Below are 16,999 nucleotides of genomic sequence, written 5' to 3'. Positions count from 1 at the left end.
ATTATCTATACCACTGCTAGGCTAATTTCTTGAAGCATAGATCCTATTCTAACACTCCTCCGCTTACAAGGCTTCAATAGCTTCCTGGCCTAATGCCTACTGAACAAAGTTCAAACTTCATTATTTTATTCATGGTCCTTCACCATCTGATGCCATTCTACCTTTCAAATGAGACAGTAAGGTGTATCCTCAAACTTTTCTTAGTGAAGGCAAAGCGTAAAACCAGTGTAAGATGGGGCAGCTAGGTGGCGCAGTGGATAGAGCACCAGCCCTGAAATCAGGAGGACCTGAGTTCAAATCCAGCCTCAGACCAAACACTTGACACTCACTAGCTGTGTGACACTGGGCACGTCACGTAACCCCATTACCTAGCAAAAACAAACAAACAAAAAAAGAAAGTAGGTGGTAAGGAAATTAAGGCATTGACTGAACATACTATATATATATTTTTGGCCTCTATGCCTTTTCTTATGTCATGCCTAGAATATTGTCCCTTCCTCCTTTCCCTTGCTGAATTACTAACCTACCTTTAAAACCCAATTGACATGCAACTCCATTTATCCAGTTTTTCCTGACCTTCCAGGGGTAACAGTTTCCCCCCTCCCCCATCTCTCACCACACATTTTTTTTTTGCACCACTTTAATGCACTTATCATGTATTATGGTTATCTGTGTATGTGCCTTATCCTCCTACTAGCCTGCAAGTTTCAAGGGCAGAGAATGCATCTTATCGAAACTTTCCATTGCTCTCAGCCCCTAAGCACAGTGCTCTACACAGAGGCACTTGGTACATGTTTGAATGAATCAAACTTATATCATAATCATGTAAAATAAGGCTTAAGGTTCTAGTCTGGGTATGAATAATAAGGACAAGCATTGTCCTACTGGCATTACTAATTGCAGGTATGTGAGAACCTTCTTAAATTGTAAATGATGAAATATAAAAGATCCTTAAGCAAACTTTCAGACCTGAATATTTTAACATTTAAAGATATTATCATCTGAAAAATGATTAGATTTTGAAGAAATTTGTTCCTATAGTCAATTTGAAATGTTCCTGCACATGTTTTTTTTAAATATAGAATTGTTTCTGAATCCTAGCAAACAGAGGACTCTTTTATTAAAATTTTATTAAATTTGCTTTTATCAAAATAAAAATATCAATTAATTCTTGCATGTATCATTTCAGAATCCTAGCAGAGGACTCTTTTATTAAAATGTTATTAAATTTTCTTTTATCAAGGTAAAAATATCAATTAATTTTTGCATGTTTATCTTATTAATTTTTTTTCCATGCTAACATTTTAAATGCTCAGGGGAAAATGTTTAAAATCAATTGAGTATGCCTCTATTTCAAATTTTCTTCACTTACCCCCACTATGCATAATAATTTATAAAATAAAACAAAAAATTCATCATATGGGTTAATACTATTCCCATATAACAATTTGTTAACCAATCAATGGCCATTTTAATCTGCAAAAATAAATCCAGGATTATCTCCAGTCACCATGAACTGTTCAAAGTCAGGACAGGTTCAACCAAGCTTAATAATGGAACCCATAGTAAGCACCATCTGGGACACACTCTTCCAGGACTGTGAAAGATAGTGGCAGACTTTGTCCAACCTGCTATAAATAAGCATCTCAAAAAAAAAAAAAGGTCCAAATTCAAATCTGTTTCTACTTGATACAGCTGCAATAGAGTTTATTTAGCTTACCCCTATTGCAGGAAGACTGTTTGCATTTTTATGACAAGGACCTAAATGTTTTTCACAGTCATTCTCACTGCCATTATTTTGACTAACAGCACACTATTCCTCCTGTGTCTAGATGCACTAGCAGCAGCAGCAATGCTCTATCCCAAGGAACTGGTATTTAGGCCCTAGATTTATGGTCCTGTTTCCTTTAGCAGTGTAGCATCCATCACATGCGCCCTGTCTTGAGATCTGCTAGCAATTGAACCCTAAGAATTACCAAATGTCATATGTTTTTAATCAATTATTTATCTTCCTGGACTAAATATACTGCAAATACTTTTTCCTTTAATATAGAATTCTAAACCTCCCTTTTAGCTGCAACACTGGAGACTAAAACGGCTTCTTTTGACACTCAGATAACAAATTAATTTTCCTCTGTGTGTGTGTGTGTGTGTGTGTGTGTGTGTGTGTGTAATTCCCCTAGCATAGTTTCCTTGCATACAAGCTAAGCCTGGAGAAGTACTGTTTTTAAGTTTTGAGTCTAGGGAAAATTTTTGGCAGAAATCTGAAACTTAATTCTATGCAATTATAATGACCAAGCTTAACCACCAAGGAGAACTGGGGGGAAAATGCATTTTCCTCTTTACAGAGGTATGGGACTATGCGTGTGAAATACTGCATTTACTGACTGTCATGGTAGATGTATTGGTTTTGCTGAACTTTTTTCTCCAAGTCTTCTTTAATCTTTGCTATAAAAGTTGGATCACTGATGGGAGTAAGGAGGAAGCGGGGATGGCAGAGAGGGTTATTGGTGGTGTGCTGAAGCCAGCTCTGACCAATTCTGATTGTTAAATTTTCAGTGAGCACTTACATCTTGGAGACTGGCAAATTGTACAAATCCAGGTTTGGTTTTTTATTTTGTTGATTGTCCAGAATGAAGAAAATGATGGAGAAACTGTCAATAATGCAAGTTAAACTTAAAAGTTAAAAGTGTGTCACGGGTACATTTTCAGAGAGTGGATTGTTAAAGAATTACCAGCATATCCATGGCATATCCTGAAATGAAGGTGGTATAAACAACAACAAGAAAGATATAAATATGATTTTAAAAAATTTAAATTCTAGACTTTTAAAGGACAGTTCCGGAAAGGATATCCTCCCCTTGGCTTATTTAAAAAATAAACAGACATCTCTAAGAGACCACCCCCAGGCCTCAAGCTGTCTGCTCCCTGAAATTAAGGGACTTGGCTTCTTGGGCCATATTGACATGGATGGAATTTTCTCATCTTAATCAACCTTTCTTCGTTAGCCTTAGATGCTTAGAAAAAAAAGCCCTGGAGTTTCACATAATAAACAAAGTTGAATTTGTAGATAGCTATCTGTATATACTAATGGCATTTTCTTGTTAACATTTTTTGATCAAATAATTATTGGGTCCCAGCTGGTAGATCTGAGAATCTCTATTGACATTGAATATCTCAGAAAGTTATGACCTAAAGAGGATTACTGAAGAGAAACAAATTTTAAAAAAGAAAAGTCTACTTAGAAAAAAAAAGTACTCATTTCTAATAATTTTGTAAAATATCTCTTTATGATCTTAATAAGCATACTAAAAAACTGTATACAAGGGAATATTAAATAAATATATATTAATCTTTAGATTCAATTTATAAAATCACAAATCAGATACCAAATATTGTGCTGAATAAAGTCCAAATATTTGACCTTCCTGAGTGTGATCCTTCACAGCACTCACTATGTGAAGACCCTATTTCCTTTGAAATCGATGGTTGGTCTAATGAGAAACTAATAAATAATAATTATCTCCTTTCTACTGAGGTGAAATGGGTTCTCACTGGGTAATCAGTGCTCTGAGGAAGTATCATTGGGGGCAAAGAAGGATTAATTAAAAAAATAAAGTTTCCCCTTACATGGTTCATGGGACAGAAATTAATATATGGCAAAATAAAATGTTTCTATATTCAATTCCATATGAGACCAAGATCAATACACTGCTCTATTCTGCTTAGCCTGCAATTACAGAAAAAACACTGGCCCTGGGAAATGTCATCTTTACCCACTCTGTCTAGCTGGGCGCTCATCTCTCAGCATTCAAAGACTATCATTTTAAAGGGGACCCTCCAAAACAAGAAGGCCTTGCTAGGTCCTAGAAGGTTTGCTGGGTGCCCTCAGATGGATCTGTCTTTAGGCGGATGAAGCCCATTCTTTTGGTTCTGCCTTTCTAACTTTTCAAATGCCCTTGATGCTAAGACAATGGCTTGCATAATTTGGTTCCCCTGTTTCATTTAATAGTGGGCAAAAAGAATTCAGAGCACTAAGGCTAGGCATTAGATTGGGCTGGAGGGTTTTTGTTGTTGTTTTGTTTTCTCCTTTAATAAACTATTTTCAAAGCTTCTTAGGGTCAGACGCAGGGTCATTATTAGCGATTTCCTAAAAGCCCTCCCTTCAGCTCTAGAATATTGCACCAGGATGAATTGCCAGTGTTCTCTGTGCTGAGACGTGCCAGAGGAATGCGTTGGCAGCTGATGAACGCCTAGGGTGCGCCATCATCTTACAACTTGGCCCTTGAAAATACAAAGGATTCTGAAAGGCAGTGCCTGATGGTTATGCTACAAAAACTGTCAAGGGCCTTTTGAGACCACCATTCCTTTCTCTGAATTTTGAAGGAAAGTAGTCAGACGCACAAAGGCTAGGAGCTGAAGGGGGTGGTGGTGGAAGAAACCCCCTCCTCACTAAAAGCAGAAGAACCACCATCACCACCACTACCACCACCACCACTACCACCACTACCACCACCAACAATAAAAGAACCCTTTCTGCCACCCAGGGTTGATTCGGATGCTGAAAATGAACAGTTGAGGGAGTGCAGCTGGAGAGGCTTTTCAGAGCTCTGGCTGTTAATTAATTATTTTTCCCCTGGAATGCAACATTCTTCGTGTGCTTCTGTAAACAATCTGCCTTTGCCATGGGAAAGAAAATGACCTCCTTCGAACGAGCCTGGGCGAGGTCAGCCAAAGTTCCTGTTTTGGGGGAAGCTCCCTATGTGATCTGTGAGCCCCAGGTCTCACCCAGCCTTATCAATCATCATCTTTGATCCCAATTTCATTATTCCATCTATTCATATAAGGGGGCCTCACCCTGAATAAAGGCCCCAGGAGTTTTCTACTTATACCAAGTACCCAGTGGAAAAGTCTCTCATGGGAGTGACCCCCAAATTCTAAGTTTGCCTTTTGCCAAGTCTCCATTGTATGTAATACTGGAGGATGGGGAGAGCCCAGGATGATCCAGAAACTATATATGGGACATAAGTCTCTGAGTCTTCAGAGACTTATGTAAGCAATAGGATGTGGGAATGAAGGGTGAACTTAGGGTAAGGAGACATCCAAGTTCCTATTCTACCTTTGACACAGACTAGTTGTGTGACCTTGGGCAAGTCATTTACTATCTCTAAGATGTTTCCTGCTAATTCATGTAATACTGTGGTGAGGATCAAATGAGATACTGTATGTAAAACACTGTATAAATGTCAATTATTTAAAATAGATTTTAAGAACAAAGTTGATAGAAAAGAGCTGTTAGTTTTTTTTTTTTAATCTTTTCTCCAGGGTGGACCTCTATATTCATTTCTTCCCCACCCCCACCAACTAAACACATACATTTTCCTTCTTCTTCTTACTGGAAGATGCCTGAAGGTTTTGTCCACAGATCTTTATCTCTTAATTGTAAGACTTTGTTTACTATTCAAATGCAAAGATCCCTAGGAATGAGAAAATATTTCTAATGTGCTTAGCACATTACCTGGTACATAGCATGTACTATATAAATGCTTATTCCCTCCCCCTGGGAAGGGTAACACTTTAAACGTTTATTAGTCGCTGCTATTTTAATGGACCTCAGTCAAACTGAGACCTGTTAAAGATCTTAGCTTAAAAAGGCCAAGTCCCCCACTGCATCCTGGGCCGTCTCGAGTTGTCCTGATCTACATCTGGCCGCCGGACCCAGATGACTCTGGAAGAGAATGTGATGCCCTCCTTCACTGAAATCCATTTCACTCTTGTGCCACGGCATCACCTCCCTGATGTCATGGTCCTCTTTGAGAATACAGGACAAGCAGCAGCAAGTATTTTAATGTTTAAGAAGTTATAGGAGCAAGTTTTTGATTGGGGGAGGGCCACGAGAGCACTAAATGGGCTTTATGGGAAGAAGGGGTTCCTAATTGAGGCAAGGCTGACTATTTTACAATTTGCCGTGGATCAGCTTTGCCTACTCTTTGGAAAGCATCCCAGCACAGTGGAAACAGCCCAGGATTTAGAGTCAGAGGTTTTGGGTTCAAATCCTGCCACTTACTACCTGTGTAGCCTTCATCTCTTTGGGCTACAGGGTCTTCACTCAAGATGAGGAGGCTGTGCTAGATGAACTCTAAAGTTCTTTCCATCTTTAAATATTAAGACCCCTTCCAGCTTTAAATTATGAGTCTTTATAAGTTATGAGATGACCAGAAGCTCACTAGAGGTCTAGGAAAGCATTACTTTCCTGATAAATCGTGGGAAAATGAAAAGTTCAACTGAATTAAATTCAATAGGCATTTATTAAATACCTACAGTATGTAAAGCCCTGGGAAACCAAATATAAAAAACAAATACAGTTATTCCTTCCACATTGCTGGGGTTAAGGGCATGGCACCTCGAAATCTGGATAATCTGTGTAAAATTTTTTGGCCCTCCCTTCGTACCAGAGAAGAAGTCTGAATTATTATGGTATTAAAATATAAAATATGTTATATTATACAATACTATACATATATTTTATGCATTTCTGAGTTTCTAAGTTTTTTCTATGTTTTCTGCTAGCCTTTCCATGTTGTCTGTGGCTTCCAAAAAACTCCCCAAATATTCCCTTTTGATTTCTTACGCCAACCTGTAATATATTGAAAACACAATGGGGAAAATTGCAATGTAGAAGGGATAACTGTAGTCCTTGCTTTCAATAAGCTTACATTCTAAGGAAGAAATACAATAGGGACACAGATAAATAAATGCAAGATATTTTGAAGAAGAAGCACTAACAACTGGGGGTGGGGAGGAGGATGGAATTAGGAAAAGCTTGCATAATAGATGACACCTGAACTGAGCCTCAAAGGAAGCTGGAGATTCTAAGAGGCAGGAGGTGAAGACAAAGTATATTTTGGGTAGGGGAGATAGGCTCTGCAAGGGAACATTGAGTTGTAGGACAAGTTAATAGACAAATTTTCTTTTTAAAAAAAAGAGCATAAAAAGGAATAATATAAAATAATTGAGAATGAGAGTGTTAGACTGATGGAATATGTATTTTATCTTAGAGCCAATAAGGATCATAGGTCATAAGATGATAAAATTAGGAGCTTTGGATGTCATCTGCTCCAATACCTCCATTTTATAGATGAGGAAACTGAGGCAAAGGGACTTGTCCAAAGTTATAAAGATAGTAGTAGATGGCAGGATTGGGATTTCAACCCAGATCTAGAGGCAGGGTCTTTTCTAGTGCCTCCTAAGATTATTAAGGTACTGAAGATTTTTGAGTAATATGGTCATACTTGTGCCTTTGAAAGATTATTTTGATATTTAGTGCGTAGGGGAAGATTAGAGAGAAGGGAGACACTGGAAACAGGGAACCTAACTGGGAAGTTATTGCCTTAGTTCTGATGAAATCTGATTAGGACCTGGCCTATGGTGGTAGGCATAGGAATGGAGAAGCAAATGGAGCCTGAACTGAGTCTTGAAGGAAGATAAGAATTCTGAAGCTGAGACGAGGAAGACATTCATTTTGGGCAAAGAGGACTGTTTGTACATATGCTTGGAGGCAAGAAATTGAATGTTGCATTGGGGAAACAATTAATAGTCTAAATTTGACTGGACTATGCATGACTATGCAAGAAGGACAGTAGTAGGAGTAGTGGGGTAGGGGTATAGGTTTGGAAAGGTAGATTGGAGCCATAGTGAGGAGAGATGAAATGGTAAGCTGAGGAGTTTGCATTTTATCCTAGACACCAAAAAGCTACTGAAGGTTTTTGAGAAAGGAGTGATATGGTCAGAATTGGACCTTAGGAGAAATCTCTACAGTTTTTTTTCAGCCGGTTCCTAAATATAGAGACTTGCAGGATGAAGACTTTCAAAATATCATTTGAATATTTTTTAAGGGCTGTAAAATTCTTCCTTTCCCTTTGCCCCTTCTCTGCATTGCATCATATTTTTGAAGCTATGTGTCTCCAACAGAATTGGAAGAAGTAGATAAATTCTGTTTATACCTTAATCAGGACACCCCACCTCTCCCCATGCCACTTGCCAACAACCAACAGGCATGAGGCTGTTGTGGTTCCTGAAAACAGCCTGTCATACTGAAGCTACGAAGGGAGGGGACGTGACAGTCTCAGTTTTGTACTGTCCAAAATTCACTTATTGAATCATGAATTAGAATATCTCAAAGCCCTGGTCATATCAATAAATTGTCTATATGTGTGTACATGTGTGTGTTCATGTGTATGTATATGATTCTTCAGTTGTTCTGTCCCTCCTGAAATAACTTTGTATAAACTACGTATTTACTTATTTATGTACGTGTTACATACTTTGAGTAGAATGTATGCTACTTGAAGGCAGAGACTGTCTTTTATCCTTGTATTCCCAGAATCAAGAAGAGTGCGTTGCATATTATAGGTAGTTAATAAATGCTTGTTGATTTTTCAGCTGTTGAATGAATTAATGGGCTTTCCAAAAGATACCCTGCATCATGGAATATAGTGAAACAACAGGGACTTGGGAGTTTTGAATGGCTGTAATTGTTCCTGTGTTAGGAGAACTGTTTCTAAGATGGTAGATAGAGTTAGGATCCTGGTCAACCACCATCCTAGCTGTTCAGACAATAATCTGTGACAGATGATCACCAAATTCATCCAAATTATTTCAATGAAAATTACTGATTTACAATCTAATTTAGTGAACCAGATACAGGAAACATTATTAAATTAGGTATATGGATGTTTGTGTGTGTGCCTGCCTGAACCCACATTTGTGTTCCTGGTCTATGATAAGAAGGATCATGTATGAAGCTCAGAAATACTATTGCTGCTGCCAATTTAATTACATTACTAGCTGTTAAAATCATCCTGTCTAGGGTACCTAGAGGTGTATAATATAGGAATATTCCAGTTGAGTTAAATCAACAATTTCAAATCACATAATAAGGGATCTTGAGCCATTCATTCATTCATTCATTCAACAAACATTTATTAGGTATCTATTGTGCTAAGTCACTAGGATAAATGCAAAGATAAATAATGTATGGCTTTACCTTCCCTTACATCCCATTTTATAATTTAGTAAAGGAACTTACAATCTTACATTAAATTGCTTACATTAAAACTAAATCCACAGACAATTTTAAAGCATCTATTATATATAAGGCACTATGCTAGCCACTGAGCATAAAAAGATGAAATGAGACACAGATCCTGTTCTAAAGGAGCTTACACTCCAAAGGGACAGACCAGATATAGATATATGTATATCTGCATATGTTTACATAATGCAGATATACACATACATATATCTACACACATATACATAAATATATTTACATATAAGCATATATGTGTGTGTATACACATACACACACAGAGGCAGCTAAGTGGCCCAGTAGATAGTGGGAGGAGGCAGAAAGACATCTCAGGAAGATATCTTCCTGAGTTCAGATTTGACCTCAGACATTTCTTAGCTGTGTGACCCTGGGCAACTCACTTGACCCTGTTTGCCTCAGTTCCTCACCTGTAAAATGAGATGTAGAAGGAAATGAAAAACCGCTCCAGTATCCTTGCCAAGAAAACCCCAAATGGGGTCACGAAGAGAGGACAGAACTGAAATGACTGAACAACAATACACATGTATATGTGTAACTATGACACAAGGCAGCATATGATAAGGGGAAGGTCAAGGTAGGGAGATATCACTTTCACTGGGGTAGGGTTGGGAAAGGGGAAGTTATGGAAAAACTTTATGAAGATGGTAGAAGGTTGAGATTTTCAAAGATGGAGATGTAGAAGTAAGAAATTAATTTTCAATATTGGGTCTGAGACAGGAGAGGGGAGGGCAAGAATAAGGGGTAATTAACAGTTCAGTTAGCTGGAATAAGTAGTACAATTGGCTTAGTGTATATAAGTAGTGTGAGAAGGTTTTGAGTGGTAGATTGAAGCCAAATTGTGGAGAACCTAAAATTCCAGGCCTAGGAGTTTCCATTTTATGTGGGAGCTAGTGAAGAACCACTAAAAAGCTTGAGTAGAGATTTCCAAAACAGTGTTATAGGAATATTACTGAATTAACAGCGGAAGAGGATAGACTGGAGAAGAGGATAGAATAGTGGTAGGAAGGACAGTTAGGAGGCTATTACAATAACTCAGCAGAGAGGCAATGAGGGTTTGAACTAGGATGATAGCAATGGAAATGGGAAAAAAGACAGATGTGAGAGAAACTGACCAGAGAGAATCAACAGTACTTTGCAACAGATTTGGATGTAGGAAATTGAGTCCAAAAAAGCAGATAACCAAAGCATTTGGATTACTGGGAGGATGGAGGTAACATCAATGAAAAGAAAGAAATGAAGGGGCAAATTTGGGGTAAAAGATGAGTTCAGTTTTCTATATGTTGGGTTTGAGGTATTAGTAGGACATCTAGGTAGAAAACATAGGATTACAGAGTAAGATCTAGAAAGGATACCAAAAGCAATCTAGGCCAACCTACTCAATATACAGATGACATCTAGAGAAGTTAAGTGATTTTCCCAAGGTCACACAGGTGGTCAGCATCAGAAGTGGGGACTAGAACCCAAATTCTGATTCCAAAACCAATGCTCTTTCACTATACCATGCTGCCTCCCTAGGGTCCTGAAGGCATATGGAAGCGTGGAGTTGGCACTCAGGAGAAACATTTTGACAGGAGATACAGATCTGCAAGACATTTATATAGAAGTGATAGCAAAGTCATGATGTGTGGGCAGCTGTGGTAGTCCAGCAAGCGCCTGAAAATGAAAGACTGGTGTTCTATTGAGAGGGTGGTGAGTGGTGGCTATATAGTCCTAGATATCATCTGCAAGACAACAGGAGTTTAGGAAGATAATCAGGTAACTGGATTTAAGACAGACAATGGGGATTAGAGACCATTAGTGAGGTTGCCCAAAGATTAATTACCAGTCTTGCCCTTGTGCACTCTTCAGAAAACACCCCAGTACAATAGAAAGAGCACTGGATTTGGAGTAAATCTTGTTTCTGTTACCTGTTACCTGCATCACCTGGGACAAGCCTCTTCATCTCTCTGGGCCTCAGTTTCCTCATTTATAAGATGAGGGGGCTGGAGTGAAGCTTGGAATGTGAAGTCCATCACTGAACTTCATGTTTGTCAATCCAATCCTCAACCAAGAATCATTCTTAATCCTGAACCTGGCCTAGCACAAACTTTTATTCATAAGGAAAGCATGATTAAGCATTTCTTCCCTCCCCTTAGTTTCTCCTGTCATCTTGTTATCATGATTTCTCAACTAGCCTCTGTCAGCTCCCATTTTGTTGTCCACATTTCCCTGCTCATTTTTGAGATCCCAGGACTCCAAGAGGTCTCAGGTATAAATACAATGATTTGTCATTTAAGGACCCTTGAGGCATTGAATACACTTGGGATTCTAGCAGCTTGTATCTTTCAACCTGCAGTGTGGATAACCAAATGCTGGGAGAGGTAAAAGCACACGATTGGTAGGCCTTGTTTGCTAAAAATGTTGCCCTTCAGAAAACAGGGTTCTGAGCATCAAAATATCAAAATGGAAGCTCAAGACCTGGCTCTGCTGCTTACTAACTGGGTGACTTTAAGTAGATCATCTCACCTTTCCATGCCTCACTGTCCTTATTTGTGAAGAAGAGGGATTAAACATTTGTAAAAGAAGAGGGATCAACATTTTCCAGACCAATCTGATCATAGAACATTTTTTGGCTTAAAATATATTGACAGATCTTGTAATTAGCTGGCTCAAAAAAGGGGGTAGAAATTGGGAATATTCTGGAATAAGGGGGAGAGAATTAAGCCTAATAAAACTGATGTCACAATAAGCACTTCTGATAAATAAATAATTTCATCTTTCATTTTTTTTCTTAAGGAAGGAATAGTATGAACACAGACATTCTCTCATGGAAATTCCATTAACACTGTGCAGAACACCAGAGACCCAGGAAATACAATTTGGGAAACAGTGATCTAGATAATTTCTAAGATACTTTCTAGCTTGAAGGTCCTATGAAAGTAATTCACAACCATCTGACATACCAATATTCCAACTAACATATCTGGATTTTATTCAATACAAGAAGAATTGAATGAACTATATTCTTAGGCTTCCCATGTGGGAAAAGTATCTCAAATCACCCAACTGAAATTTTATTTTAAGTCAAGTACCTCCTTTTGCTGAATGATCAGAAACTATGCCCTCATTGGGAAAAAAAAAGTGGGAACTTGAGGAAATAGAGGGGAAATGTCACCTCTTTAAACTAATTCCAGCAAAGACTGGGATTTGGACAGGCTATTGGAAAGTTATCTGCCGTATTAAAATCTACGTATTTGGCCAGATCCTGCTAATGGGGGAGGAGTTGGAAAGCAAAAGCCTACTTAAGGTATCTTCCCTTTCAGGGAAATATGTCTTTCCTGATAAATCTCCTACCAAGGGAGTGGGATGGGACTGTTTTTCTACCCTGATCGTTGAGACAATATCAGAATTCTTTTGGTTGGCCTGACTTCTTTAATCTTTATCCTAAAGGTAAAAGACCCTCATTATTTCCTACTTCAGCCATCTAGTCACTTGATAGTTATAGAGATGGAGGTTTTATTTTTTTAGCTACATTGTAAAGCAGATATGACATTCCTCTTTTGAGGACCATATTGATTTGGGTCTTAATCACAATGGCTCAATAAATTTAGAGTTAAAAAGGACCTCACTGGTCAACTAGTTCAACTACCTCATTTATAAATGAAGAAACTGAAGCCCAGAGAGAATGCATTTGCTCAAGGTCATACTGATAGTAAGAGACAGAGCAGGTGTTTGTATTTCTAACTTCAAATCCAGCCCATTTTCCACTACACCAAGTTGTCTCCCATCCTGGACTTCAAGGCATTTTAATGACTATCTCCTGATATTATACTACCAATAGTAATGATAGCTCATACTCACATAGCAGTTTATGATTTACAAAGCAGTTTACAGCCATTATCCCATTTGATATTACTCTGTCCTTCCCTTTGTCATGTAAGGTCATGCAATTTTTTTCTGCAATTGGCAAATGACCAATGTGACTGTTTTTAGAGCATACCTGTGAGTATAAACACAAACTGTATTTTCCAATCTCTCATTCTCTTATTGGCAAATAGCATGCCCTAGAAAATTATCTTCTTCTTTGTTCCTGGTACTGGGCTTTCCAGCCTGGCAAAACTCTTGGAAATCTACGGCTTCTCTGCATAAAAAAGGGTGCTATGGTTGGGTGTAAAATGGCACCTTGAGTCAGTTTAATTGCTGCCCTTCTCCTTGTATTCCAGTCTGCCTTTGGTCACATGCAAGATGGGGTTTAACTGTCTCAATGAAGCCCCTAGTGGACATCTGCCTATACTGCAAAGCAGCCAAACAACTGCCAACCTGATCTAAAGCACATTCCCAGGCTATAGCAGGAGCGCACTGGAAATTCATTGTTACAGTGGGGTATGGAAACTGGCACTTAATATGCCTTATTCTGTGATTTCAGGAACATTGTCAGTTCCCTACAGTGGCAGAACTCCATACATTCACTTGATATGAAAACATTAAAGAAAGAGACAAGATAAAATGTATTTTCATTATATATACACAGAGGGGCTCTGGTAAAGTATTCCCTCCCTTTCTCCCCCTTTCTTTTTCTGTCTCTCATTCCTTCCTTATCCTTATTACACAAGCTATAAAAGATGGCTCTCATCTAATGTAACAAAGATACATTTATTACTCTATTTTTAAACTTATCAAAGTGACTTAACTGAAGAGGAAGTGTGCTGTTGTGCAAGCATTAAAGAAGCAGGATTGAGAAGGCTTGATTATAGTCAACTAGCTGTGAGATCTTGAACAAGTCCTTATATCCTCTTGAGCCTCAGTTTTTTGTTACCTGCAAAATATAGCTAATAACCTGTCCTTCTTAGGATTGTTATAGAGATCATAGAAGAAACTGAATATGAAGGCACTTAAACTGCTCTTCAAATGTAAGGGAAGTATATGTGACAGAAAAGGCTAAGAATGATTTTCTTCCTGATGGCTATTTTTTCATTGTGCTCCAAAGATAAGCTTTCAAGAATCATCTAAATAAAGGGATAATACCAGAGGATATGAGATAATGTTAAACCAACAAAAACAAAGAAAAATGAAATAGAAGGGGTCATGAGAATAAGTAGTTATCAAAACTTTGCTTGGTCATATCTATTTGCCATCACTGCACACTCAGTCTCTACCGGGTATATTTTTGTTGATGTAGCTTATCTTCAGCAAAATATTTACACATACTTTAAAATGCCAGATAATGTGAACTCAGGATGCCGAGCACTGACGCAGCAGCCCATAAGCCACGATTGCCTAGTTCAGAGCAAGCAATCATTGGGTCCATTACAAAGAGGAGAGGTGAGAATTTCCATTCCCAGAAATCTTTGCCATGGAGACAACAAATTCCTAGGTTTTGCCGCAAATATGGCTTGGTTCTGTATGCGTTTCTTCTACCTGACTTTGGAAGAAATAGCTAAATACCGTAGGGACTTATAGTGATTAATAAATTAATAAAAATAATAATGATTAAGCATGGTGTTCATTTTTACCACAATCCCCTCCCTCCTTTTTGATTGAAATTCTTAAGTCATTGTTAATGCAAAGATGCTTGCTCACTTGGAAAGTGTACTGAATCAATTAAGCTTTTCATTCCTACAAAAGGAATATTCATAAAAGTTTGGCAGGCTGCAGAGGGAGACCAAATGTGTGCCATATACAGGGTGACAATCCTTTCCACCACACACCTTCTTTCTCTCTCTCTCTCTCTCTCTCTCCCTCTCTCCAAAATCTACTCCATGGATAGCCACAATTGAAACACAAAGCAGCAGCTGTTTGGCAACATTTCTAACCCTAAACAGCAACTGTGATGGGATTTCATTTCACTAACCATGCAAACCTCTTTCGGCACCGGTGGAACAATAGTCATGGTTTAAAAGAAAAACACGCACACACAAATACACACACACCCCCTAAAACAACCTTCTCTCTCCTCCTGCTCCACAAACAAACCTCTACACAAACGAAATTAACTCCTTCGGCTGGAAAAGACATATCAAAGGCAAAACTGAAATGCATCCAAATTCAAGGAACGGTAAAGCTGTTGAGCCCTGAACATGGCAGACAGCCCAAATTGGGAAACCCTGTTACCCCAAGATTCTGTATGTCTCAGCTCTAGGCATTTGGTGCCTGGGCAAGAGATCACGTTTGTATCTGGGGATAAGGTAGGGTGATGATAAGCATGGATCGGACGATTTGGCCTATGACTAGGGATGCGATTCTATGTGTTAGCAAAAAGTCACAAAGAGGGATTTGGCAGAATCCAAGTTTCAACCAAGCTTTCCAGTGCGGTATGATATACGTCAACAGAATCCATTTTTTGAAGGAGCCTGGAAGGCATCATTTTCTTCCGGTTGGGGCAAAAAAGAGCTGCAGCTCCACAATCTCTTTTCCCAAACGCAATTTTATTACTAAGCAGTCACTCCCAACGCTGCTGCATCTGCCCTAACAGCCTCCTCCTGCTCCAATCCTCTAGCTCAGTATCTGCCCAAAATGACTACACACACAAAAAAAATCACTTTCCTACCCCTGCCCCGCCCCGCCCCACCCTGCAGCCCCCTACAAAGCCGCCTTTCAGTTCCAACAGAACGTTGGCTATTCCTAAGTCCCCACCAAGCATCACACTCCTTTGGAGGGCCGACCTGTCAGTAGAGACAACCTGCGAAGTACCCACCCTATTCTGGCTGTGGGTTTTTTAATGTTACCTTCTAAGAAATGACAGGACAACCCACTCCCCACCCTACATTTCCTCCCCTAAATCACCGCTGCCTTTTCTTTCTCAATAGCACCATCAACGCCTCCAGGCACTAGCGTACCCCAATCCTGCCCCGTAAACAGCCTAACCGGCACCTCCTCACTATGATCAGTTTGCCTCTTCACGTATGCCCCTCCAAACCCCACCTCCTCTGATTTCACCCCCCCTCCCTCCCCGGGCCCGTTGCTTTCGGTATCAGTATCCTGTAACCATCTCCTTTCCTTCCCAACTCTTCCCCTTCCTCCTTTCTCTCCTCGTTCCCCACCTCCCATCCCCAAACAACAAAAACCAACTATCACGACCCAGCATAACCTCTGCCCGTCCCCCTCCCCCTACCCCGGCCCACCACCACTATGATCTCTTCCCGGACTTGGACCCCCTCCCTACCTGCCTTCCACCGCGCTACCACTTGGAGGGATATAGCTACTGCTACCGTAGGTGTGACAGCTAAACAACGCATCCGCGCTCTGGTGCACGTTGTGTGCGGGGGCGGGGGGGGGCGGGGGGGAGGGAGAGTGGGTGATTGTGTGGGTGTATGTGTATGTATGTGGTTCTCTCCATAGCTCGGTGCCTCCAAGCGCTGCCTTTCCCCCTTCCTCCATCCCTGCTCTCCCGGTAGCTCGCTGCCCCGACTTTTACCTCGCGCTGCTGTCCCCGGACCTGCAGAGATGCTGCCGCCGCCGCTGTCGCCGCCGCTGCAGCCGCTGGGAGCTCGCAGGGGAGCTCCTTCCATGGACCGCAGTGTCACCTAGCTGGTGGCGCCTGCCTCTGCTGCTGCTGCTGATGCCGCCGCCAGTGGAGGAATCAGGGGACAGTGGCTGCCCCCCACCCTGCCCCCGCACCAGCACCCCCTTCCAACCCTGGAGCTCTCAGCGGAGCTCGGCCCCCTCCCCGCGGCTGCTGTCTCCTCCGGGGGGGCCGGGGCCCGGACTTGGGCTGGAGCTTTCCCTGCTCCCTCTCGCCTCCTGGCTCCGGCTCCTAGTCTGCCTGCCCTTCCGTCTCCGCGGGGCCGCCGCCCGCCTGGCGGGGGGTGCACAGCTGTAGGAGTCGCAGCCGCTGTCGCTGTCGCCGCCGCCGGGAGTCTGAGTGTGCGTGTGCGTGTGCGTGTGTGTGTGTGTGTATGTGTGCGTGAG

At 40.5% G+C, this 16,999-nt stretch overlaps 1 protein-coding gene across 1 annotated transcript in view; it reads right to left on the bottom strand.

The window, feature by feature from the left end:
• RAI2 (retinoic acid induced 2) overlaps positions 1 to 16,592 on the bottom strand; it is a 99,256-nt gene extending 82,664 nt beyond the window's left edge. The window contains exon 1 of the mRNA XM_027835300.1: positions 16,506 to 16,592. The gene's annotated coding sequence lies outside the window, so the exon portion shown is untranslated. The remainder of the gene's footprint in view (positions 1 to 16,505) is intronic.
• Between the last annotated feature and the right edge of the window lie 407 nt (positions 16,593 to 16,999).

Source organism: Vombatus ursinus, unplaced genomic scaffold (genome assembly GCF_900497805.2).
Source record: "Vombatus ursinus unplaced genomic scaffold, bare-nosed wombat genome assembly UNPS02014814.1, whole genome shotgun sequence".
Taxonomy (NCBI): Eukaryota; Metazoa; Chordata; class Mammalia; order Diprotodontia; family Vombatidae; genus Vombatus; species Vombatus ursinus.
Note: the sequence above shows the minus strand (reverse complement) of the source record. Positions and strands in the feature narration are given on the sequence as shown.